At 37.8% G+C, this 25,447-nt stretch overlaps 1 long non-coding RNA gene across 7 annotated transcripts; it reads right to left on the minus strand.

Annotated features, from left to right (window-relative positions):
• Positions 1-1,475: 1,475 nt before the first annotated feature.
• On the minus strand, positions 1,476-4,467 carry LOC113296230. 7 transcript variants are annotated; one of them, XR_003333008.1, is made up of 7 exons: positions 4,267-4,467; positions 3,834-4,199; positions 3,688-3,733; positions 3,202-3,341; positions 2,657-2,794; positions 2,193-2,475; positions 1,476-2,045 (listed from the first exon to the last, which is right to left on the minus strand). It is a non-coding gene; the product is annotated as an uncharacterized LOC113296230 (long non-coding RNA). The 7 variants fall into 7 exon arrangements; XR_003333009.1 differs by having other exon boundaries at positions 3,834-3,907; positions 4,096-4,462; XR_003333006.1 differs by having other exon boundaries at positions 3,834-3,907; positions 4,030-4,462.
• Between the last annotated feature and the right edge of the window lie 20,980 nt (positions 4,468-25,447).

Here is a 25,447-nt window from a genome sequence, read left to right on the forward strand (position 1 = left end):
TTGGATCACACCAAATAATTTCCGGTATAAAGTGAATGACTTTGCTTTTTGTGTTTCAAATAAAAGCTCTATGACTATGTGCAAGTGAGATACAAAAATCAAACCTAATAACCCTTTATGAGAATAGATACTTATACAATATGTTAATTGTTTTTTGTCATGGAAGTGGTTAGGTTGTAGATTAGAATTAGATCTCGTTAACTCTTGATTAAGATTCTATCAAATGTTAATTGGCTTACCAAAATGATTATATTAACGTAAAAGAACTGTTGGATTCATATCCACTAATGTCAAAAAAGTATGACTCGCATCTAAAGATCCAGATCCTCCTTTCTTTTCCTCTGGACTTTGAGTGACGTCTATAATCTTTCTCCTCCACAAGAATTGCATGCGCTGCTGCTGCTTTAACAATTTCAGTGTTATAATTAGTGGGGTAAGCAGATATCAATAGCCAACTAGAAACTGTATGCTGTAAATACTCCAAATACATAAGCAAATTTGGAACACCTGTGTGTAATGATCCTGTGTACGTCATTTCACTTTCTGTTCTACCAGCAAACTCTCCTTAAACTTGAAGGGTATATGACCTTACTGCCAAGGCAAAGAAATTTTTGGGACTTTCCCCCCTGTTAGCAGCGCATTAAAACAGAAAAAAATATACTTAAGCTTGAGAATGGAGATAAAAACATTCTGGCATTAAAACTGTCTCTGACTTCTGACTGGAGAAATGATTTGGATTAGTTAAGAGATTGTTTCACATTAATTGGGAGACAAATATGCATATGGGACGATTAAGACTTGTCAATATTTAATTTATACAAGTTTATCACGATCATGATTATATGAAATGAACTGGCTGCAAGAGAATATCTTTTGCATGTGGATATATTGTTATCCGATGATATCATGCATGTCCGGTTTGTACGCATTAATATAAAAACATTGCTGTTAATCAGATCATTAGTTTCAAACATATATCCAATGAGGATTACTACTAATCTAATACTCATTCTCCACTCATGCATTATTGGCTTGTCAAGACTCCAGTGTGTCCGTATCAATTAACAACTAAGTAATCAACAAATTTGTCCTTAATTTCGGCAGATAATACACCACTAATCTACAACCAAATATACTTTGGATAAATTATGTTGATGATTATGGACAATGATGCAGTTGACATCTTTTGCTTTGTTAAATTTTTTCATGGTCATTGGTCATACTCAGAAGTTAGCCCATGATTAGTGAGTTTTCGGTCCGAGTTTGATACAAAAATGAGTTAAGATAGCTAAGCAACTTCTGTCCTTTCTAGCATGACCAGATAGTAACCCGTGTTTCGCAACGGGATTATAGTCTAATTCAGGTTGGTTTGAAAATTAGTCATCCATTGTTGATAGCCAGTCAATGCTAAATTGTCATAGCTCAGAACCAATTTGTGTTTTATAGAAAGATTTGTAGGTAAACTTATACATGAATTTAGGAAATAAAAAAACACAATAATCTAGCATCCACAAACACTCAAAATATGATCAATTTTTTATTTTTAAGCAAAAATATGATCAAACGGTTGAGAGCTTGCAAATTGTTCAGTTTTTACAAAATTTTCATTTCTTAAATATTACCCGAATCCAGGAAATCAATTACATACCATCACTTTTAGTAATTTTAAGAACCGACGTCAAAAAAGTAGATATCAAAGACCAGGTTCCGCCATTTTATATCGTCCATTGTCGGCATCAGACATGATGAATATCGAAATCTCTCAGTGATTGTACAGTTCCATCCATATCTATTTTCCATCATTGTCTGGCGATAAATTCAGAACATACTCTTCTAGGTGGTTTACTACGGTATCATACACAAAAGAGTAATGAACAGAAGTCTATTAGTACTATTAACTACTGTCACACATACCAAAGTACCAACAGTTTTGTTCACTTCATCGGTGGATCAAGAATTGTATCACTGCTTGACGGTTGTCAGTGCCATGATGAATTGATAATACTTAAGCAAATCCTTGTTTGTGAATCAAATCATCCTTTCGGCTGAAACAAATAGAGTAGAATTAATAAGCATAACAGGAAGTGATATACACTCAACTAACACATTACATGGTAGGAAGAGTATAACAATCTTGCGGTCCCCTATATCATCCTTATGCATCAGGTAACAAAAAAGAAGTTTTATGTTACCTCAATGATTAACCTTCTCGGCTTCTCCCTAGGAAATTCCAAGAGGAATTGTCTTAGAAGCACCATTCGGCATTAGCAAAGATTCTAGGCTTTAGAACACTATTATCCAACTGCAGACCTTTCCTTCCGGCTTGGGCTTCTTTTCCTTATCGTGAGAGTCTTTGAAAGTTATTTCTTTTGAAATTGTAATGACAAAGATATCTATAGTTGTTCATTCCGCCTCTATGGATTTCTTTATTGCATTCACATTTGCGTCCCTTGTTTCATGTTCCTTGGAACACACCTGTAATTACTCAAGTAACGATCCCCATCAAATATCTCTGCTAATGATGTCTTACACTCTAACTATCTGTCATTTTTATCTTGCATATATTTAACATTTCTATGAAAAATAAAAATTCAGAGAATGACTTCATATAAGAAAAAGACTAACGAAGACTTCTTAAGGTGTACGAAGTGCTCACTTTCTTGCATATAAGAAAGAGACCAAGTATATGACCCGTCATCAGTATTACCGGCTTCTCTTAATGCAGATCTCAAAAGCTAGTACAATTTTAGAATAGTGAGGTGCAGCCAAAATCTATGACCAGACCAACAGGAGACTGTAAGAAAATTAAATAGAAGATCAGGGGAAATTATTTAAAAGCCTGAAAACCAATTTACAGAACTGATGAAAAAAGATTACGGTTTTATGGTACTCATCGTTGTTCACAATGTAATCCCCCACTATTGAAATCAAAGAGAGTATCTAGAACTCTCACTTTCACAAACATGCTCAATATCGTCCCCCAATGCAACAACTATTCAAATACAATTTCTTTACTCCAATGCGAAAATTCTAATAACATCGGCTCCAAACTAAGAACTAAAGCTAACCTTATAACCAATTCATGGGAGCAAACATTGACTATCCAAAGTTTTGCAATAACCCTCACACATTCAAGGGCAAAAATAGATTCAACTAACAATGATAATTTTCTGATAATCTAAACAATGTAAATTTATTTACCAATGGCTTTCTCGACAGTCGAGTATTTTCAGGAGTTTTAATTTTCTGACGTCTTTTTACAGCCAAGATATCTTTCCTTAACTCTCTGGCTTTTCCTGGCCTTTACTGATTTCAAGTTCGTTTCTGAACTCATCCAAGTCCTGCAAAATATAATTTGAAACCAATCAAAAAATTGATGCATAACAATCGAATTCACCACATGACTACAAATAGGCTATCAATTTAAAGTGCAAACACTTGTAATGCCTTTTTGTTGAAGCAATTTAACAAACACTTAAAGTGAAACCACTAAAAATAAATCTTTAATAGTCAGAAATATTGAAAGAAGTCCTCACATACCTAAAGAAACAATATATTGGCAGATAATCAGTTAATAAGATTGGTCCAAACAGATAATCAGTGTTAGAAATCATAATCCCATCGAAGAACTGAATGTCTTTTCAAATACCTAAAGAAACAATATATTGGAAGTAGGTTTAGGCTCACCTAAAATAATGGAGGAAAATGCAGAATCATCATCTTTGATGCCTTTCTGAAACCCAAAATCAATATTTCGTTTAGCTGGTTAACTTTGCACCTACTTTCCTGAAACACATAACTAACTGAGAGCAAATGAACTTTGAAAAACTTACACTGGAAACCATTTTGTTGACTCACGCAAAAGATATTCAGGAATTCATGTCTAGTTTGGTCAAAATTATCTAACCTGAATCCGTAAAGATGAAAAACAAAAATTAATTAGAATGATGAATTCACATAGATGGTTACGGTGATTGCTTATTTGTTATTCAAGTAATAGACACCAAATTACTCAGGTTCTAATCATACCGAGCTTGAATTGGACTAACTATTTGATTATTCAAGGATACAACAACAGGCACCAAATTACTTAACCCAAAATCCGTGATATCCTCTCTCAGGGGATTATGATTACGAAGAAGCGATTTTCAGAGGAGAGATCAAATGAGAAGGGGTTGCGAAAACTAAAGATATCAGTTCTGCAAAATCCAAAATTATCAAGGCGAACAATAATAAATACCAAAATTACTGAGGTTGTGATCATACCTATTGAGATTGTGATTGTGCAGAACTAATTTTAAGAGTATCGATCAAATCAAACAGGGGCTCTGAAATTCCGAGGCTTTTTTTTCTCTTTTTCTGCTCGTCAGTTCCATAGAGGTAGTGGGGTTAACTGTTAAGGGTTGAGTGGGAGATGTAAATGAATCGTGGGAAAGTAGGAAAGCTAATCTTTTAGGGCTAGAATCAATCATAAAGCTCTATTTGCTAATACTCTCGTTAGAGTTGTCCACATAAAATTTTGGTGGGGTCAGAATTAACGAGAATCCAATATTTAGATTCAAATATCTTGTTTGGTTTGATATCGTAATTGTAGTTCATTTGGATATGATGTTGTTTTTGCTTACAGGAGACGGAATTGGAGTAGATGACCAAACTAAACTAAGGATTCAATATCAAAATATAAAAACAAAAAACATTTATGACACCGTTGTACTTGCTCACCACACACCCATAGTAGCAGCTAGCTAGGAATAAGAAGAAAAGAAAAGAAAAAAGGAAAGTATCAGTAGCTTTGGAGAACCATCCACCGCCTTGTTGTTTTTTGTATTTCCTTCGTCCCAAATTAGTTGAGTCATTTGTAGTTTGCATATTTATTAAGACAAGAAAAGAAGAGAATATATTTAAGTATTTTTTACAAGTATGCTCTTATACATAATAATTTGTAAAACTTCGAAATGATTTATCTCTTAAATTATACTACGGTTTTTCGTAAATTTTATATCGCTGAAAAGCATTTTAAAACACCTACGTAACAAATATAAACATGTCTATCAAATTATACATATTTCTTATAGAAACAATAATCAATTAAAAGGGTAATTTTAGAAATATCTCCTTGATTAGTGAAATAGCTCATCTATTTGTGGGACAAAATCTAAAACCAATTAGCTTAACTAATGTGGGACGGAGGGAGTAATATACAGTATGAAAAGAGCGTTTGATGTCCTGGGCTAAAACCACCTTGCACTATAATAATTTTGGAACCATCATTTTGGGCATACATGAAAATTTTGGGGGCTCTTGAATAAGACAAAAACAGGGTTGGAAATAGTGTTTTAGGGTATCCCTTATCCAACCTATTTTCATAAATGCGAAATACCCTTGAATGATTAGTGTTAATTTTATTAATTAGTTGTTAATGATTGTAGTTAGGTTAGTGTTAATTTAGGATAATAATTTTCTTTTTAAAGAGAGTTAGTGAGTTATTTATAAAAAAGAGGAGGAGGAGGAGGAGGAGGAGGAGGAGGAGAGAAAAAAACTTTTTTTTTTTTTGAGATATTTGTGATTGTTGATAGATGTGTGATCCAAATTCGAGTGAGGAAAGTGAATCTTCATCACGTAAACCTAAGAAAATACATATCAATTGCGATGGAGATCCGGAGATAGCTTATTTGTTGGATTATGAAAATGATTTTACCCAAACTCAATCTCAAACTCAAGTTTTTTCTCAATATCAAGATGATGACTTTTTGGAGCCAAATCCCGAAGATGAGTACATGGATGAGGAACCCAATGCTAATAATACACATGTATGGTTGTAGACGTTGTTTAATGTCCGTTTTGTAGATTTCACCAAAAGTTTTGATTTTTGTATGTAGTTCGGCGCAACAGAGTTAGGTTCGGCAGATACTATGTATGTCGAACCTTGATAAATAAGAACAGTTCGGTTTGTGTGATTGAAATACTTCTAAGCCGAACTGTCATTCAATTATTTTCGCGCCAAATAATTTCCACGGTACGGCTTCAATAGGATGTGCTAATATAAGCTGAACCATATACAAAAAAATGTATGAGTTACAGTGTAATGTTCGGCTCACACGTGATCCAACCAAACATATATTTTTTGTTTTCATAAATTTCAAGTCTGATGGTTCGACTTATAATATTAATGCACAATAATCCGAACTCATGAGCTCGGCTTTAAAAGTCAAACACGAGTTAGCCGAACTCAGGAGCTCGGCTTTCAAATTGTATTGCGTATGAACCGAACCTAACCCAAAACCTACGTGATATTGTTGTAGATTGTTCCTGAAATGGAAACTATGGAGGATCAACCACCGGCTGTTGATGTCATTCATGAAGATACTAAAGATCACTTCCAAACTGACTTGGTAGGTAATCTAATTTATGTTTTTATTAATTTTCAAGTATGTTGTATTCAAAATCATTAATAAAACTTAACTTTTGTACTTATGGATATGTAGACGTGGAAAACTCGAGATGAAGCTGTTCAATGGGCTGAGGAACATGGTTTGAAAATCAATTGCGTCCTAGTTAAAGGTAGACAAAGCCGAAAGGAGCGGGTTGAGATGGTTTGTGAGAGAGGCGGGAAGAAAGTAAGCAAGAAGAAAAAAGGTGAGGTGTATATTAGGAAAACCGGGAAAAAATATAAGACTAAAACAAGGAAGATAAATTGTCCCTTCAAGATCGTCTTCAATTGGAACATAAATGAAAGAGTTTTCACAATGAATAAAGATATGGATTGCTGTCATAACCACCCACGTCCAAAGGATCTTCATGGAAATTATAGAGCCGGAAGACTCAAATCTCATGAATATGCGGAGGTAAATAAAATGACACGAGCACGTATGCCACCCTCTAAAATTCTTAGCAAGTTGAAGGCGGATGATAAGAATAACAAGACTACGTTGCAACAAATCTATAACGCGGGAAGTACTTTGAGAAGAAAGGATTTGCAAGGTAGGTTGGTGATGCAACAATTATTGCGGTAGGCGCAAAAGAAGAACTATGCTTGACAAAAGAAAATGGATGAATTCAGCCATGTGACGCACCTTTTTATTGCCCATCCAGAATGCATAAAGTTGGCGTTATGCTTCCCACAAGTTCTCATATTGGATTGCACTTACAAGACCAATAAGTATGAGATGCCCTTGATGAAATTGGTTGGTCATACGTTAACCAAGTCACCTTTCACCATTTCTTTTTGTTTTTGCATGATGAGTTGAAAGAAAGCTATATTTGCGCATTGGAACAAGTGAAGTTAATCTTCCGGGAGGATGCTCTTCCAAAGGTCATGGTAACCGACCAAGAGGTGGCATTGATGTTTGCTATAAGGAAGGTATTTTCGAACGCGCAAAACTTTCTTTGTACCTTTCATGTATGTAATAATGTTAGGAAAAAATGCCAATCGATAATTCAACCTCTCAAGTTGAAAGAGCTAGAGGTGATTGCTAAATTATCGTATGGAGAACGAGAAGTGAAGAAGAAACAATTCAAGAAAGCATATGAGGCTAATGAAAGGATGTGGGCGTGTTTCTCCAACGATTGGGATGCTTTGCAATGGTCAATCACCGAAAAAGTGTGTGAAGAAAATGTTGCAAAACTCGTTGCGAATTGGGGCGTCAAATACCCGGAAATCATTATATATTTACGCAAGCAATACTTGGATACCAACAAGCATAGATTTGTTAGTGCATTTAAAAACCACCACAAGCACTTCGACAACCAAGCTACAAGTGTGGTAGAGTCGGCTCACTATCGTTTGAAGATGAATCTATTTGGGTGCGTGGACACGTTCGTCACGGTGTTTGACGCAATGGTAGACTATTTCATGAGTGATGTTATAAGAATTAAAACGTTATTCGAAAAAGGTCTAATGATGAAGCATGATGATTAGCCGGATGATAAGTGGCACCGGGGAATAACCCATAGAGTCTCTCATTTGTGCCTTGAACTTATAATGAAGGAAGTGGATTTGATGGACAAAATGGATGCTAACTCCCAAGAAGAGTGTGTTTGTAAAAATGCTGGAAAGCATGGGACTTCCGTGTCGGCATGATCTACTTCGGTAAAAGGATTGTATTGTACCTTTTGAGGATACTGATCCTCATTGGAAACAATTGAGTTGTGATCATATGCTCGACGAGGACGATGATGTAGAGATTTTGGACACACCTTACGGCGAAAGGTTGGCCGAAATGTATCGTGGAATGTTCTGAGCTCAAAAACAAATCTTATGGCACAACATGATGCCAATCCTCTATCCTCACACCCAACAAGGTATAAAAGAACCAGAAAAGGGACCACAAAAAGGTAGGCCACCTTCGAAAGAAACCCGAAAAGTGCAAAGAGCAAACGCGTATGCTCTTTCCAAAAAAGGGGTCCTACCACAAGGGATCCATCCGGGGTCGAGTACCATGATGCAGAGTACGAAGAAGAGAAGAATGAAATAGAGAAGTTAGACAAGATGGATGAAGTGAAACTATCAAAGAAACGTAGTCAACCGAGCAAGGATAAAGGTGAAACAAGTAACAAAGAAGTTAAGAATAGTGGTCCTCTATGTCCTCCCCCATTGTAAGAAGACGTCAAGCTTAAGGGTAAGATGTTTCCATCTCAACAAATGGAAACAACAAAGAGTACTCTGGTGCCCAAGCAAAAGGAGAAGAAAACCATATATGTGGATGGTAAAATGAAAGGTCCTAAAAGAGATAGTTTGGGAAATTATCTGCGACCTACTAATATGAATTACAAAAACTACTTGCTCAACCTACCCGAAGCCATTCACGAGTATATCATATCTATGGACGATGTCGAGGGGATGGAAATTGTGGTTTCCATGTCACCGCGGAACAACTAGGACCTTTTAAAAGATTGAAACCATCCGGTTGAGCAAGGGGACAAGGTGAATTATATAAGGCAAAGATTTTTACAAACAGTACGCCGAAACAAGGACTTATACAAGTCAATGATGAGAGGTGGCGGAGACCATGGGGTCGCACAAGAGTTCATTAGTTTTGAACGGCATTTACATGGAGATATCGTCATCACAAGTGACCATTGGATGCAAATGCCGATATGTGGGTTTTTAATTGCGGAGACCTTCAATTGCGTTGTTCATTCTTTTGCGAGGGCTAGAAGTTGTTTCACCTACGCGCCACAAACAAAACCTTGCCATGAGGATGTCAAAGATAGAAGACTTGTTATTGCATTTGTTCAAGGCTACCATTATATCGGTATCAAGCTTAGACCCTGTTGCCAATACCTCCATTTTATCCTTTAGAATTTTGGCCTCTTCTTCAAGAAAACTACTCTATGGATTGGTGTGCAAATTATGCGACGAAAATGAAACTTTGGAAAAGTTTGCATCCACCGCTACAATGCGGACTAATGTGTCTAACCGATGATGAGGATGAAGATGATGAAGAGGTTTTTGATGATGAAGAAGAAGATTTTGTAAGGTTAGGATCACCCTAATACCAAATCTAATACATCGGGTGGATATATTTTATTTTTGCATTTTGTTTTCATTGGATGCCGAGGATGATATGAGATTAGGAATGTTATATAATGTATCCTCAATCGCATCTGATGAATTGAATATATTTTGTGGTCTGTATCTGTTTGTGGGTGAAAACTGTTTCTGTTGATTTTGGTAATTTTGGGTGTGTGGATGAGAAACGAATCTAAACCCTAAACAATGCATTCCACGGGAGTACTTTTGATTTGAGAGATCAATCTGTACAATCCTGGCCTAAACCAAGAAATGGTCGTTCCAGGCTTGCTTCGGTCACAAAGTTAAGGAGAAGGGTTGGTCTTAGGGAGGGAAGCGAAGAGAGTGTTGAGACCAGAATAGTTGATTCTGAAGGTGTGGTTGTTTATGACTTGTATCTGAAAGTAGAAGCAGAATGGAAAGCTACCAGGTGATTTCCAGATACTGTGTTGTTGCCGACCAAAAACTGTTGTCTGGTGGAAATAGGTGAAACCTATTTATATAAGTCGTAATAAAACATACCCTAATCTCGTAGGAAGTGGAAACGATTGAGTGGTGGAAGAGTGTAGTAACGTGTAATGTTAGAATTTATGCTTCCATGATGAAGGAAACGTTTACACCATTACTTATTGTCATTACTAACCGCCCTTCTTCATGACACTTTCTTGTAACGGGCGTATTGCACGCCGCACACTGTAAACCGCCAGACCAATACCCTGATTAGTATCCCCCAGTTTGTGACATGTTTGATGTCTCGAGTGTTTTTGTGGAAAACATGTAGCACTTTGCTACGTGTGGCAATTCAAAGTCAAGGGACTTACCGCAGGAAAATAACATGCAATGTTATTAGGCTCGTTTTGGTTTGTCTCCTAAAACTTTCCACAGGTTTGTCAGTTCAGTGGTGAACTTCGATGGCTAATATCGCATCTCATGAAGGAGGGTAGACGTTGATTATGACTACTTTTTGTTGGTGCATGATAATGGCGCGGTGGTGTTTTGGTATACGCCAGTGGCAATGTGGCATGGCTGGCATGGCTCGTGCATGCCAGTAGCACGGTGATGCAAGTGGCGCCTGGCGTAGCTATGGCCACTAGATTTAGGCAGCTGGTTGCCTGAAACTTGCCACAATTCTGCCATTTCAGTGGCGAACTTGGATGGCTGAGATTGCATCTCATGAGGAAGGATGGCCATTGATTATGGTCGCATCTTGTTGTATAGAGAAGTGGCTCCATTGGCATAGTGGCACCTGGCGGAGCCATGGCATAGCGGCATGCCAGTGGCGTAGCCGTGGCAGCTGTTTTGGCATATTGGTGTTAGACCCAAATATGGCTTCTGGCAACATTGGACCTGTTGCTAAATTAATCTTGAGGCCTTAGGAGAGTCACTGGACTCACTTGGCATGGAAACTTTTGGCCAAATTAGGGTTTGGCGCATCGCAACTCTATTTAGCACGTGCGGCATGACTGCGTCATGGAGGCGTGGCTAGCATAATTAGCACATGCCAGTGGCACGAAATAGCGTCTGGCATAGCCATGGCCGCTAGACTTTGGCACCTCGGTGTTGGACCCACATGTGGAGTCGCAACATTGTCCCTGTTGCCACATCAATCCCAACGCTCTGGGAAACGCTACATGGCTTGGTTGGCGTAGCAATTTTTCCTAAATTAGGGTTTGGCATGTCGAAACCCTAATTGGTGAGTGTGGCATGCGGTCGCGGTATGGCGACACTTTTTTGTGCAAACGGTGCCATAGCTATGCCAAAGGAACTATGGCAAGGCCGTAGTGTGGAAACGGCCACATGAGTAAGGGTTGTCGTGGGTGGTTATGGTATGGCGCCATTCCTAGAGCTTCCTGACCCCCACATGGCTCGTGGCATGTTGTGGGGACGAAGTGGCATGTGTTGCAAAATTAGGATTTTGGTTAATGTAGGGTCGTTCTTCTGACTAGAAAATCCTAATTTGGGCTTATCATGACATTGGCCCCGAACAGGAGGTAGGTTAGCATGTAGGGCGCTATTTATGGCATGTTGCCACGAAGTGGCATGTTTGGCATGTTGGTGCAGCGGAGTGGCATGTTGGCGTGCCGCTCAACTTATTGGCGCAACATGACACGTTCGACATGTTGGTGCGGATTTTTGGAAAGACAATTAATATGTTGTTGTGGTAGGGCGCGTTTGGCTTGCCAATTAGTATAGTGGCGCGGCAGTGTGCGTTTGGCCTTTAATGTATGGTGACGAGTTTAGAGCGACTTGATTGGTCAAGAAAAGGGGTCGGCCAAACATAAGGCGCGTCCACACCTCTAGTGCTCGTGGCGCATTTTAAAGTGACCTGATTGGTCGGTAAGAAGGAGAGGGGCCATCCAAGCATGGGCGTGTCTACACTTCTGGTGTGAGTGTGGAGGCTTTAGAGCGACCTTATTGGTCAATGGGAAGTGGGCCGGCAAGTAAGGGCCCAGCTATAACTTACGTGCGCGTGGCGAGTTTGAGGCGACCTGATTGGCCGAGGAAATAGGGCCGGTTTAGGATGGGGCGTGGCCAATGGCAAGTGGCGCCAGCTGGCCTAAGGCATGGCCACGCCTCCCTTTGCTGCTACGGCTCCCTGTTTTCTGATTCTGGGCAGGGTTTTGCACCTACTAATCCATGGTGGATTAATTACCTAGTTTGCCTAGGCTTACTTTCGACAAGCAAGGTCTGGTATTCTGCGCAAGGTGCAAAAGTAATTGATTGAATTCTATGTGTTGACACAGAGTTCTTTATGTTCATAGCCAGAGAGCAGCATGCTTTCTGATTGAATACCTTATGCAAAGACCTTATCCTTGATATTTGGAAATTCGTGCTACTCTGCTGCGAGTGAACACGAATTGTCATGCCATATCAACATTAAGGGTTCATCCGGGGAACATAGCATAGAAAATATTCAAGAAACTTATATTAAGTGAATATAGGCAAGGCGCCGAAATTTACAGAACATCTGGGATGGTTGCTACATTCACCAGTCTGGATAAATTTCATGTAAATATGTTGAACGACTCAATAAATATGCTAGTGGAGAGGTTAACACTCATGGCTCCGTTTCCTTACAGAGTGACGTCACATTAGATGTAAGGTTTTACAATTTTAACCCTAAGCTAAAAACCACCATCAACAGTATCTTTAAATGTTGATTATGGATAAAACGTTTTGTTGTTTTTTAAGAACTTTGTTTGTTGGTGCAAATAAAGTGAACTATGGGTTTCAGGTTCGGCTATAAAATAAAAATATATTTGAGCCGAACTAGCATCATGCACATGAACATAGCATACAGTGTCACGTTCGGTTGTTTGGTCATTTGCGCCACAAGACGAACCATGTAAGATAAACAAATTTTTTTTGTTCAAGTACGAAGGTTCGGCCTATTAGTTACATTTATGATACTAGCGGAACTTATTACTGAGATTAGTTTACCAAACTCGTTTGAAATCATAAAATCACCACTACAAGTTAACTATTCCAAAATAACTAACCATTACAAAGTAACCATTACAAGCTTCTAATAACCTAAACGAGTTATGAGAAATTTCCGAAGGATGATGTAGTGAGCTTCATATTTGAAATTTTTTCTTTCCGTTTTCGCCATTCCTCTAGAGCTCGAACAACAATCTCATCATTTGCTTCACCTTTAAGCCGATATCGGTTGACAATCTGAACCATAGCTACGAAGGCCTTAACTTTATTTTTAATTGTTTCGACTCGACAAAACAATGATATGCTATCCCGGTTGTTAGGATTACCTGTTTCGTTGGTGAAGGCTTCATGAATTCTGACCAAGTAGTGCATACTCATTAGACCCTTTACCCATCGTTCAGCACCCTTCTCCGGACAAATCTTCTTTTAGGGTATACTTAGGACTAGAGGTTGCCATTTTGTGCTTTAATAATGAGATACCATACATGGGTATATATATGTTTGATGGATTGTACTATTAACGACTATTTTGGAAACCCAACGACTAGTTTTTCAAATTTTGAAAAAATGCAAAGGTTCGGCAGACACGAATTTTCTTTTATAAGCCGAACCTGTCAATTTTTCGACTATCTAATGTATCTCGGTGCAAAGGTCTCTTATAAATCTCGTAATTCTTCTCTTCAGCCATCTGTAACATATTCCAAGCTCATATCTTCCTCCATGGCGTATTTCCCAAAGGCTTTGAATTCTAGCTTCCTAAATAAAAAGGAATGAAAAGTTAGTTTTATAAAAAGAAAATTAAATTACATATTGCAACATAAAGCTTTTGGATTACTCACTTTTTCTTCATTAGTTGCGCTGGGATGATATTGATTAACCCATCCTAATACTCTGATGTAATCTTTCATCGTATAACGGATTTGTTGGAATCTTTCAGCTAATTATGACCGCTTACGCTGTTTTTGATTTCCATCTAACCGAAAATGAAATTCCTTTACTTTTTTTCAAAACATCGAATAATGCACATCAGGACGTTCACCATAAACACGATAACTGCGGATGAAAGCTCGAACAAGCATTTTATCATCTTCTACGGTGAATGGTTCCATGAATGAGTAGAGAAGGAAAAATAAGTTACGCAGAGCCAATACTATAAATAGAATACTATATATAGAAAAGGTCTCAACGGATCTAATTTTTGGGAAAAACAAAAACTAGCCGTTGTATTGGACATCCACTAATGTAATGTTCGGATCATATTAACGATTTACTTATCAGCCGAACCTTACGAGCAACAGGTTCGGCTACTACGTAAATACTCGTTTGGGCAGAACCCATGTCCTTTATGTTATTTCGAACAACAACAAATAGTCGAACCAAACATATAAAACCATTTTACCCGTCGTTCAGTACCCTTCCCCGGACAAATCTTCTTTTAGGGTATACTTAGGACTAGAGGTTGCCATTTTGTGCTTTAATAATGAGATACCATACATGGGTATATATATGTTTGATGGATTGTACTATTTAACGACTATTTTGGAAACCCAACGACTAGTTTTTCAAATTTTGAAAAAATGCAAAGGTTCGGCGGACACGAATTTTCTTTTATAAGCCGAACCTGTCAATTTTTCGACTATCTAATGTATCTCGGTGCAAAGGTCTCTTATAAATATCGGAATTCTTCTCTTCAGCCATCTGTAACATATTCCAAGCTCATATCTTCCTCCATGGCGTATTTCCCAAAGGCTTTGAATTCTAGCTTCCTAAATAAAAAGGAATGAAAAGTTAGTTTTATAAAAAGAAAATTAAATTACATATTGCAACATAAAGCTTTTGGATTATCACTTTTTCTTCATTAGTTGCGCTGGGATGATATTGATTAACCCATCCTAATATTCTGATGTAATCTTTCATCGTATAACGGATTTGTTGGAATCTTTCAGCTAATTCTGACCGCTTACGCTGTTTTTGATTTTCATCTAACCGAAAATGAAATTCCTTTACTTTTTTTCAAAACATCGAATAATGCACATCAGGACGTTCACCATAAACACGATAACTGCGGATGAAAGATCGAACAAGCATTTTATCATCTTCTACGGTGAATGGTTCCATGAATGAGTAGAGGAGGAAAAATAAGTTACGCAGAGCCAATACTATAAATATAATACTATATATAGAAAAGGTCTCAACGGATCTAATTTTTGGGAAAAACAAAAACTAGCCGTTGTATTGGACATCCACTAATGTAATTTTCGGATCATATTAACGATTTACTTATCAGCCGAACCTTACGAGCAACAGGTTCGGCTACTACGTAAATACTCGTTTGGGCAGAACCCATGTCCTTTATGTTATTTCGAACAACAACAAATAGTCGAACCAAACATATAAAACCATTTTACAATAGATTAAAACATACGATTCAAGGTACTTAACCAAACAAGTGTATTTAACAAAACATAACAAAGTAAGAGTACTTCACGACTAATAACAAAGAAAGTGTACTTAACAAAGAAATCCAGACATTCAAGGCAGTTTACACATCCAAACTTATAGTTCACTGACCACGACCTCTTTTCCTTTTGGACGGACATTCTCGTCGTCTTTACCGCTTGGCCCGCCCCTAGCACCTCGACTTGAGCCTTCACCTTCTTGCCGTGGTCTCTTTCTCGTCGGTCTTTTTTCTGCTTTATTCGTCCTTTCCCTTTATTTATAACTGCATCCCACTAGTTGTACCAATCCTCTTGCTCCTCCACCGTCATCGCAGTTTTGCAAGAAAGTCTTTTCTTCAAATTTTTCAACAACTCCTTACCCGCCGCAACCTGGTTCCATTAAAAGGTCGGAGAACTTTAATATTTAAGAACTAACAATTAAACATGTAAAACTTAAACAAGTAAAAATTGAAGAAATCGCTTACCATTTTTTTATATGCCTTTTGAATGTTAACGGTCTTGGACTTTGTTTGTACCCAAGATTACTTTTGTGCACGAAACACGATTGAATCCATTATTTGGTGTGTATTTTGGGTTAGGAGACGAATTGAAGAACAAATAAAAAAGACATAGGTTTTACGTGGTTCCGCATGGTTTTCCTACATCCACCGACGAATCCCCTTGGGAGTGTTTTTTTATATATAATAGAATTACATGCCCCCCCTTCTTGTATTCGCTACCTCCCTCTTTATACAGTTCAATAGATAATTTCGATATAAACTTAAATGGCATTAACTGATCATTCATGCCTCCCTGTTTAATTCTGCATGAAACTGCTTATTCATGCCTCCATCTTCAATTCTGTATGAAACTGCTGGAATTAATACTGCATGCCTCCATGTTAAATTCTGCATGAAACCCCATGAAACTGCCCTCTTGTATTAATTATGCACGCTGGCTGACTGGATTGATGGTTGACAGGCAGAATGGGCTGGCAGACTGGATGGACTGGCTGACAGCATAATGGGATGGCATATTGGATGGACTGGCTGACAGCATAATGGGATGGTAGACTGGATGGAGGGTTCCGCTTGTGGACAACGCTGAGCAACCTGACTTGGGGAAATGCACGGGAACTAGTTGGCAGCATTGCTGGCAATATGGACGGAAACTAAATGGCTTCACATTTGACTGATGGCTGACTTTGACCATTGACCTCGACCATTGACCGAGCGTTGACTTTGACCATTGACTGGTCATTGAATTTATGTAATGTTGGGCAGGCTGGTGGGATGCTTCGGTTGACTGGTTAGCGGGCTTGGATGACAGCTGAACAGTGGCCCAGGAAACATTCTGGCCCAATATGTGGCAATTTTACTAATGGTACAAACATCGCCCCCTCTTAACCTCCAACTTGTTGGGGGTTAAGAAAATTTTGTCTTCCTTAGTCAATGACAAAACTCGCCCCCAAGTGTGGATTATTGATGCTGAGGTGATTGGCAAACTTCCCTTGTTGTTTACGGAAATCACAATCAAGACGCCCCCAAGTGGGGCTATTGTGATTGGGATATCGGAGGGCAATAGTTGGGCATGAACCGTTGTTGTATGCAAAAACTGGACTGAAGGCTGAATTAAACTGCAACGGAAGTGTGATACCGGAGTTGAGTGATGTTGAAAGTAAGAGATAATTGTTGATGTAAAACTGGACTGTGGTAGTCGCGTAGGACTAGACTAGTAACTGTTGCTTGGAAAAGATGAGTTATATTTGACGTTACTCGGCTGGAATCTGTGTAAGCTGTTGGAATTAAGCTTTTGTTAATTACGGACTGAGCCGCGGTAATTGCGACCGAAAGGGTATGACCTTTTAGTAATTGAGATGATAACACACTTTGTGTGTTGTTGGACCTCCAATGGTATTGGTTATGCTACTGGATGTGACATCGATCTTTATATGTATTCAATAGTTATATGAATCAGGATAGAAGCGATGTCGACTAGATCACAATAGTTGTTGCTGCGGAACTGGATTGCAATGATTTTGGTAACCAAGACTGTGACGGCCACAAAAACCATCCTCTGCAGTAATGAGAACAACTGAGTGGTAACATCATTGAGCAAAGAAACAGTAAAGAAATAAGTCACGTACTTGGAACAATTACTTTGGTTCGTATTCCAAACAGTAAAGAAACAACAAATCTGTTTGGTATCAACTAAGTGATATGAGTCGGACAAAGGCTCTTCCGTTTATCTTAACATAAACTCCTTCGTCGGGTCCTTAGATCAAGCTTATGTTCAATTATCGAAGTAATCGTTTAAGATTAAGCCAACAATACTCTTAATCCAAAGAATTGTGTTGATGCCGATCTACTCAATTAATCAATCAATCCAATCTACCACAAGGATAAACTGATTATTAATTGGATTCTGTTTTATCGAAACAAGTATTGTGCACACCAAAGATTATAAAACCCAAGTCAGATCTTCAATATCTTCTTTGTCTTCAAATCTTCTTAAATCTTCAATAAAAACCTGCACACAATCACTTGAATCTCTTGTGATCAATCACGCACAAAATGGAGTCTGTTAACAATGGATTATCACAAGATCGTCTTTAGAACTCACAACAGTCTAAAGATCCCCGTCAAAACTCTGAACTAGTTTGAGTGAATCTTATATCATAAGAGAAGATTCTCAAGAATAAACAAACTAGGTGCAATCAGATTTCAACCACTGTTAGTCAATCAAATCAATCGAAAACAAAAGATAAACCACAATTATCTAGTTTCCCACCAACGATACACGCTAGAGCTTCTCAATCCAAAAGAAGACTTTAAACTGAGCAGTCGTAAGAGATTTCGGGTAATTAGGTTACTCTCCTCTCCGAATAGGCGGCTACAACAGTAACAACAATAAAAGAGGAAGTTTGTTGTTACGAAGGATTAGTTTGCAATAAAGGAAAACTTCAAGTATTTATAGACAAGGAACTTTGGACACCAAGGAATTTCCAAAACCGAAAATATTCTCAAGATATTCATTAAAGCAAAAATTCGGTTTCCATAATTCCTGGAAATGCTCTGTCCAAAAATAATGACCGAAATCTCTCGGAAAATCTAATTAGTAAATGTGCATTACTAATTCTGGAATTTCCCTACAAAATGAAATTAATAACCTTAATTAAAAGATTCTTAACTTACTTATGTTTCGATCCTGGGATTCTCTTCCCTTGGACGTTAAGGAATATCTTTGAATAATTAAAGAAATAAATATTCACAGCACATGTTCAAAGTATGTCGACATCCTTACTTTTTAAGTTCTCTTTCACACTTACAACCTTGAAATCGATTTGCCACACTTACAAAAAATTTTAGAATTGGTTCATTTGACTTTCAAGAACTATGTGATTGATCAAACCAACATTCAATCACAATCATGGGTTTAACGTATCTACCAAAACAAGTTTCGGTTCTACCTCCATGTGAGTACTGTGCATAGTCACACTAGCTTTCCAAAATTCGGTTGACTAGGTACTAGGATCGGTTCCCCACATATATATGGTATCTAACTTATATGTGTTTCACATGTCCATAGGAACAGTTCCCCTTTGCATAAAAACGTGTTGCACATGTCCATAGGATCGGTTCCCCTTTCTGCTATAATCCTTGTTGCACCCCATACAAGGATCGGTTCCCCTTTGTGATGTATTGCACCTCTTACTAGGATCGGTTCCCCTTTCCCATATTTGGTAAGATAAAACACAAACCCGATCATACTATCTCAGGTGATTACTTAAGATCGGTTTCACTAATAAAAGTCATACAAATACATAAGTCAGGCCTTTGTGAATAGTTCTACCAAGAACACAAACAAGTTGTGAGCGGTTATACTCAATCACACATATTGGTTGTTCATAATATATGCAATGAATAACAAAACCAATAACACCTGGCAATTTCCTTTACGGTTCACAAACAAGTTTATGAACTTACTTCCTTAGAACACATGTAAACATTGTTCCCTAAGATGAAATCCTCACCTCATACCCATACATAGTCACAATAGCATTCAAATGATTGTGGCGATGTCTTATCTACAAAGTTTAATGGTTAAGCAATAAACCTCGTATTGTATTCCTTAATACTATGTCTATCTAGAGTTCAAATATGCTTCGCAATTATGTTTTCAATATGCACGACTTGAAAGATACGTTAGGGAATGAAACAGTTCAAGTCAAATATCACTAACCTCAAGTGGAAGGATGATTGTTGTCATTGTAGCTCCTTGCTTCTTCACATCTTCAAGACTTAGCAATACTCGTAATGTCTCATATCCTAATACTTTCAAGCTAACCTATACGAAGTTGACTCTAATACATAATCAAACGAATATTAACATGAATTTTGATTCACTAAAATATGACAACCAAACTTGACATACCAACGCTTGGTGGGTTCAACCGAGCCATGCTCTAACACTAACCATTGGTTAAATATTTGTGAACCAACTAAGTGTACACGTTTAGGTACGGTTACTCAAACCTAAATGAAATACATTTCATTTGTGTGTGACAAGCTAAGTTTCGGAGACATCTAGCAACTGGAAAAACTAATCCCCGCACCTCCTGTGTGATACTAATTGGTTTTGCTAGAGTCAATTCTCCTTTAACCTTAGGTTTCTTCTCGAGACCCTGTAGGTTAACGACTGACAAACTTCATTGGGATTCTGAAGCCAGACGAAACTACTTCTCTTGTAGTTGAGCAATCTGATCTTTCCATTTTCTATCGTGCGAGTTCAATTGAATAATTGACTTGAGATTATATTGTAGTTGCAGGAAATCCTACACTACACCCCTCATATGATTTCATTATTATTCAACTCATTTTCAGATTTACACTCTTAATTTTATTGATCAATCTTTGAATATTATTACAAGAAAAGATAAAGGAATCAAGAATGACCTCTGCTCTAGACTTTATCTCTCCTATTTACTTGTTTCTTACTCAAAAAGATCTCTCTCTTTCTTTACAACTTGAACGACTATTTATAGGGAAATATATAGTGGATGATAGCTAATCTGTCCCTTATTTTCGGGTATGGTCTGCGACATTCTCGCAACCTTACAAATGTTAATATCGCAAGTTCTCTAATTTTCGCAGGACTATCACATCTTTCTCGTGATTCTAGCTGACGTCGTTTATCGTATCATTTCTGAAATTGTTTTGCGACGCTATTGTGTTGTGCTGTTGATAATTTTGCTGAGACATTATCGTTGCGAGATTCTGATCCTACATCTTGCCTCTTCTCATATCTTTTCTGCGAAGTAGAAAATGATGTGAGAAATGCCGCAGTTGTTCATTTCTTCCTATTCTGCATTTATCACACGTACTCTTTCTTCCATCTGTTTCTTGACACCTCTTTTGTAACCGCTGCTTTTTAACCGCTTATATCTTTCCGTATTAATCGTGTTTATCTTTTCGAGGAAAAATTCCCTATATATATTCTTTCTCACTCTCTTTTTCTTTCTTTTTATTTTCTCTGCAACTTCATCGTTCTTCTGCGAATTCCGTTGTTGCAACTTTTCTTCTTTCTTCTTCAATCTTTTTAAGTTCTTATTCATCTTCATACTATTTCTTCTGCAGATCTTCATCGTTCGTAATTTTCTTCGAAATAATCTTCCTGCTAGTGTTTTCCATGGATTCATCAAGGTTAGTTTTCTTCTTTCTTCTTTATGGGTTTTGCTGAAATTGATCTTGTTTACTGCCTTATTTGGTGTTGTTTATGTGATTCTCATACTATTGTTATTTCAGCAAAAGCACCTCCAACACTAAATTTACAGTTCAGAACCCTAGCATTCCCAAACCGCAGCATAAGGTTGTTGCGCATAAAAGAAAGTCTGCGAATGAGAAGGTAGTAAGAAACATTATCCTTTTCTAATAACAATATTGTTGCCTCTGTTTCTTATCTGGATTTGTAATTCGCATGGTGATAAGGATGTCAATAAACCTCTCAAGAAATCTCGCCACCTTAAAACTGTTCCAACTTCCGTTCCATTCCACTTACTCATCTCTTCTAAATCTCCTGCGACATCTTCGCAAGATAAACCTTTATCTCCCATTTGCGAAAAGCTGTTTCATACTTCATTTCTTCAGCTGACCTTTCAATGATTGAAACCCCCCTTGTTGATCCTTCTATGAATGAAAATTCTTCTCTTCCTATTGAGAATGTTTCTCAACCTTCTATCACTGCCAGTTCTCTACCTGAGTTTCTTCCTCTTTCGAAAGAAACCGTGGAAGGAATAGATATTGCTTTCAAAGTTTTATCTAAAGTCCTGGATGATGGAAAGAAGTCTTCTATTGATCCTATCAAGTCTAATGTTTGCGAAATTCTGAGTAAGCATTTAGGTTCTGACAGAGCTTCTTCGCAGTCAGCTTTGGAAAAAGAGCGTAATGCTCTTCGTCTCGAAAATCAAAAGCTTCAGATTGTTTTGTTGGATCGTGACAATCTTCGCAAGAAGAATGATGAATTGAGAGGTATGATTTTCTTACCCATGTCTTCAATTTTCATTTTTAATGGTTTTATCCTTCCCATATTTAATTATCCTTGAAATCCCTCTTTCGCATGTTAATCCTTAAATCAGAAACGAATAATGGAGAGATATCAATTTGAATCTGCTGTTGAAGAAGCCCGTGTTGATAAAGAAATTTTGATGGATCAATATAACCAATTAGATAACCTCTATTCATATTCTCTTGATCATATAAATAATCTTACCAATGAAAATATCCAATTAGTTAAGAGACAAGATTTATTAAGTAATGAAGTATCTCGCCTTTCTTATTCTTTAACTAAAGCTAATTTAGGGATGGAAACTTTATCAGATGGGAATAAAACCTTATCTCAAGAGAAGCGAACTTGTTTAAACAAGATAGCGATATCTTCGCAACAACTTAGCATTCTTCAGAAAGTATGTGATGACCAAGAGCAATCTCTTCGCTCTTTGAGAAATGAACTTAAAGAAGTAACAGAGTCATCTATCGCTGAAAGAGATACACTTATTCAAGGTAGAATAGCTTTAAGTGTAAAGGCGAATCAACTTAAAGAACAATATTCCAAATTAGAAGAATCTTATTCTTCTCTTGCGAAGAAAAATGCCTTTCTTATTTCTAAAGAGAAAAACCTTCAGTCTCGACTTAAAGGTTTAGTTGGAGATAAATTTGATGACGCAATGGACCGTTGGGAGAATAGTTGTCTGTCCTTGATTCAACACCTTATTTCGCAAAAGGAAGTCATAATATTTGACTGCCTTAACTATCTTTTCTTTGTCATATTTTTCTGAGTTCTTCATCTTATTGAAATTTTGTATTCTACCTTTCGCAGAGTCTGAGAAGAATCTTCATTCCTCCATTTCTGTTTGGAGGCTAAATATGCCAAAATTCGCAAAGAAAATGCATTGCTCGTCTCTGCCCTTACTGGTTCTCGCCGACCGAAGAAAGAAGACTTGATTATCTTGCTTATTTTAAGGATATTCAAGATAGGAATCATCAGAGAGCACTTCTTCGTCAAGTTCATCTCCGGGCTGAAGTCCTTGTAAATGATATTTTATTGTCCAAATCTCTTCCTCCTACATCAATTGAACCTTTGGAAGTAGATGATGATGAAGTTCCTCGTCCTGCTGATAGTGATTATGATTATGAAAGTGGGGCAGAGGATGATCTCTTGGAAGGTGAAGAAGAAATTCCTTCTAAGGAAGCATCTGCTGGTGTTAATCAAAATGAGAAAGAAATCTCTCCTGAAGAAGTAATTGCTGGCGATAATCAAGGTGCTAGTCAAGGCGAAGATCAGAACCGAAATGAAGGAGAGGCTTGCGATATTGAGAACATTGGCGAATTATCTTCTTGAATTGTCTTACTTTTATCACTTTTGCGAATAATATTCTTCAACCAACTTTGGAATCAATTTTTCCTTTTAGTATTTTGCTGATGAGAAAGATAATGCTTCTTGTTTATTGATTCCCATACTTGCCTCTCATTATCTTTCTTGCAAAAAATAATCTGTTACGAATACTTATAAATTTTGTTTTATCATGTGGTCTTATTTTGCCTTCCTAATTAAAGGTCTTATTATGCCACCTCTTGTCATTGCGACAAAATCGCAGGACGTCCTTGCACTTTCATGCAAAAACCCATTGATCTTGCCTTAACTTTTTCTTTTGTATTATGGCCTCTTCAGGAATGTTGCGACAATATGACAGGCCTAAATATTCTTGCGAAAATAAAGCCCCATGACATTGCCGTCTTGCGACGAAATCGCAGGACGTCTTCGCACTTTCATGCGAAAACCCATTGACCTCGTCTTATCTTTTTCTTTTGTATTATTGCCTCTTCAGGATTGTTGCACAAATATGACAAGCCTTAATACTCTTGAGAATAGAAAGCCTCATGACATTTGCGTCTTAAGACACTTATCAGCTCCCTAATGGAGGGTGCCGCCCTTATCTTCCCCCTGGTTGCCCCTTCAAGGAGGCGTACTTCTACCATACAAGGTTAGCTCCTCCCATCCAGTCTTAACAAAAACCAGTTGTTTTCGCAGCCTCTTATCCCTTTTACCTATAGGGCTTATGGTTACGAGACTGCACCCTAAGTGGGGTTTTCTTCGGGCCGAGTGCAGTATAAGCCAAGACTTGTCAAGAATGGCAAGGTACGCTTCAAACGTCCCTGGCACTCTTGACTCAACCGTGTACCTCGGCGCCTTGATCAGATCTGCACTCCTTGGGAGAGTCCTTATTACCTTAGTCGCCCAACCCAAGTCATATGCTTAAGCTGAGAATCCAAGGTGCCTCTCCCGGATGGGCTTTATTGACCCCAAATCTCCATGACTCAGGTTCCGGTGGCGGTGTAGCCTTTCCCTGAGCCATGCAACAGGTACCCCCCTAATATGACGTACTTTAGGTCTTACATTTGCCTCTTGCAAAATTTTATTCGCGAACTAGGGTGTACGCCATAAAGGTTCGCCCCTTTCTTTTATGTCATTGTTCTGTGATTATCTCTGCGAAAATTTCGCACATCATGATCTTGTTTTGATATGAATAATCTTGCAATTATTTTTCAGAATCCATAACTTCTCAAAGCTTCTTACGGATAATATCTTTTTAAATACAATGTTCCATGGTCTGTCAAGTCTATGACCAACATCTCTGCCTTCTGGATCCATTAATCTATAAGCTCCTGTTCCAACTATCTCCTTAATGATGTAAGGTCCATCCCATTTTTTCGCTAATTTTCCACCATTTTCTCGCTGATATATTGGTGTCTCTCGCAGAACTAAATCTCCTGGTTGGAATTCGCGTACTTTGACACGTTTATTATATTCTCGGGCTAATCTTCGCTGATAATTCTCCATATGTTGTAAAGCTTTTTCTCTTCTTTCTTCTAATTCATCAAGTTTTATTTAAGATCAAACCCGCACTAAGATTTTTCTCCCAAGCTTCTCTTTTGTTGTCGGAATAACAACTTCTGTTGGTAACACCGCTTCAACTCCGTATGTTAAAAAAAAGGTGACATTCCAGTAGCTTCTCTTCTAGTTGTATTATAAGCCCATACTGCATTATGTACTTGTTCGCACCATGCTCTGTGATGTCCTTCCAATTTCTTCTTTAATATATCTGCAATTTTTTGTTTGTTGCTTCTACCTGCCCATTAGCTTGTGGATACAAAGGAGTAGACTTTCCACATTTTATCTTGAATGCATTAAGTACATTTCTATTTCTGTCCTTCAAACTGTTTCCCATTATCAGATACCAACTGCGCAGGAATTCCGAATCTGCAAATGATATTTTCGAATATGAATGTAAAGATATCTTTGTCGCGAATATGCTGTACTGCCTTCACTTCTGTCCATTTTGTAAATAATCTGTTGCGACTATTAATATCTTCTTTGTCCAGAACCTGGTAAAAATGGTCCCACAATATCTAAGCCCCACTTTCCAAAAGGCCACACACTGGTTGAAGATGATATGGTGCTCCAGGTGCATGTATTTTCTTTCCATGCCGCTGACAATCTT

The sequence above is a fragment of the Papaver somniferum genome, chromosome 1 (genome assembly GCF_003573695.1).
Source record: "Papaver somniferum cultivar HN1 chromosome 1, ASM357369v1, whole genome shotgun sequence".
Lineage (NCBI taxonomy): Eukaryota > Viridiplantae > Streptophyta > Magnoliopsida > Ranunculales > Papaveraceae > Papaver > Papaver somniferum.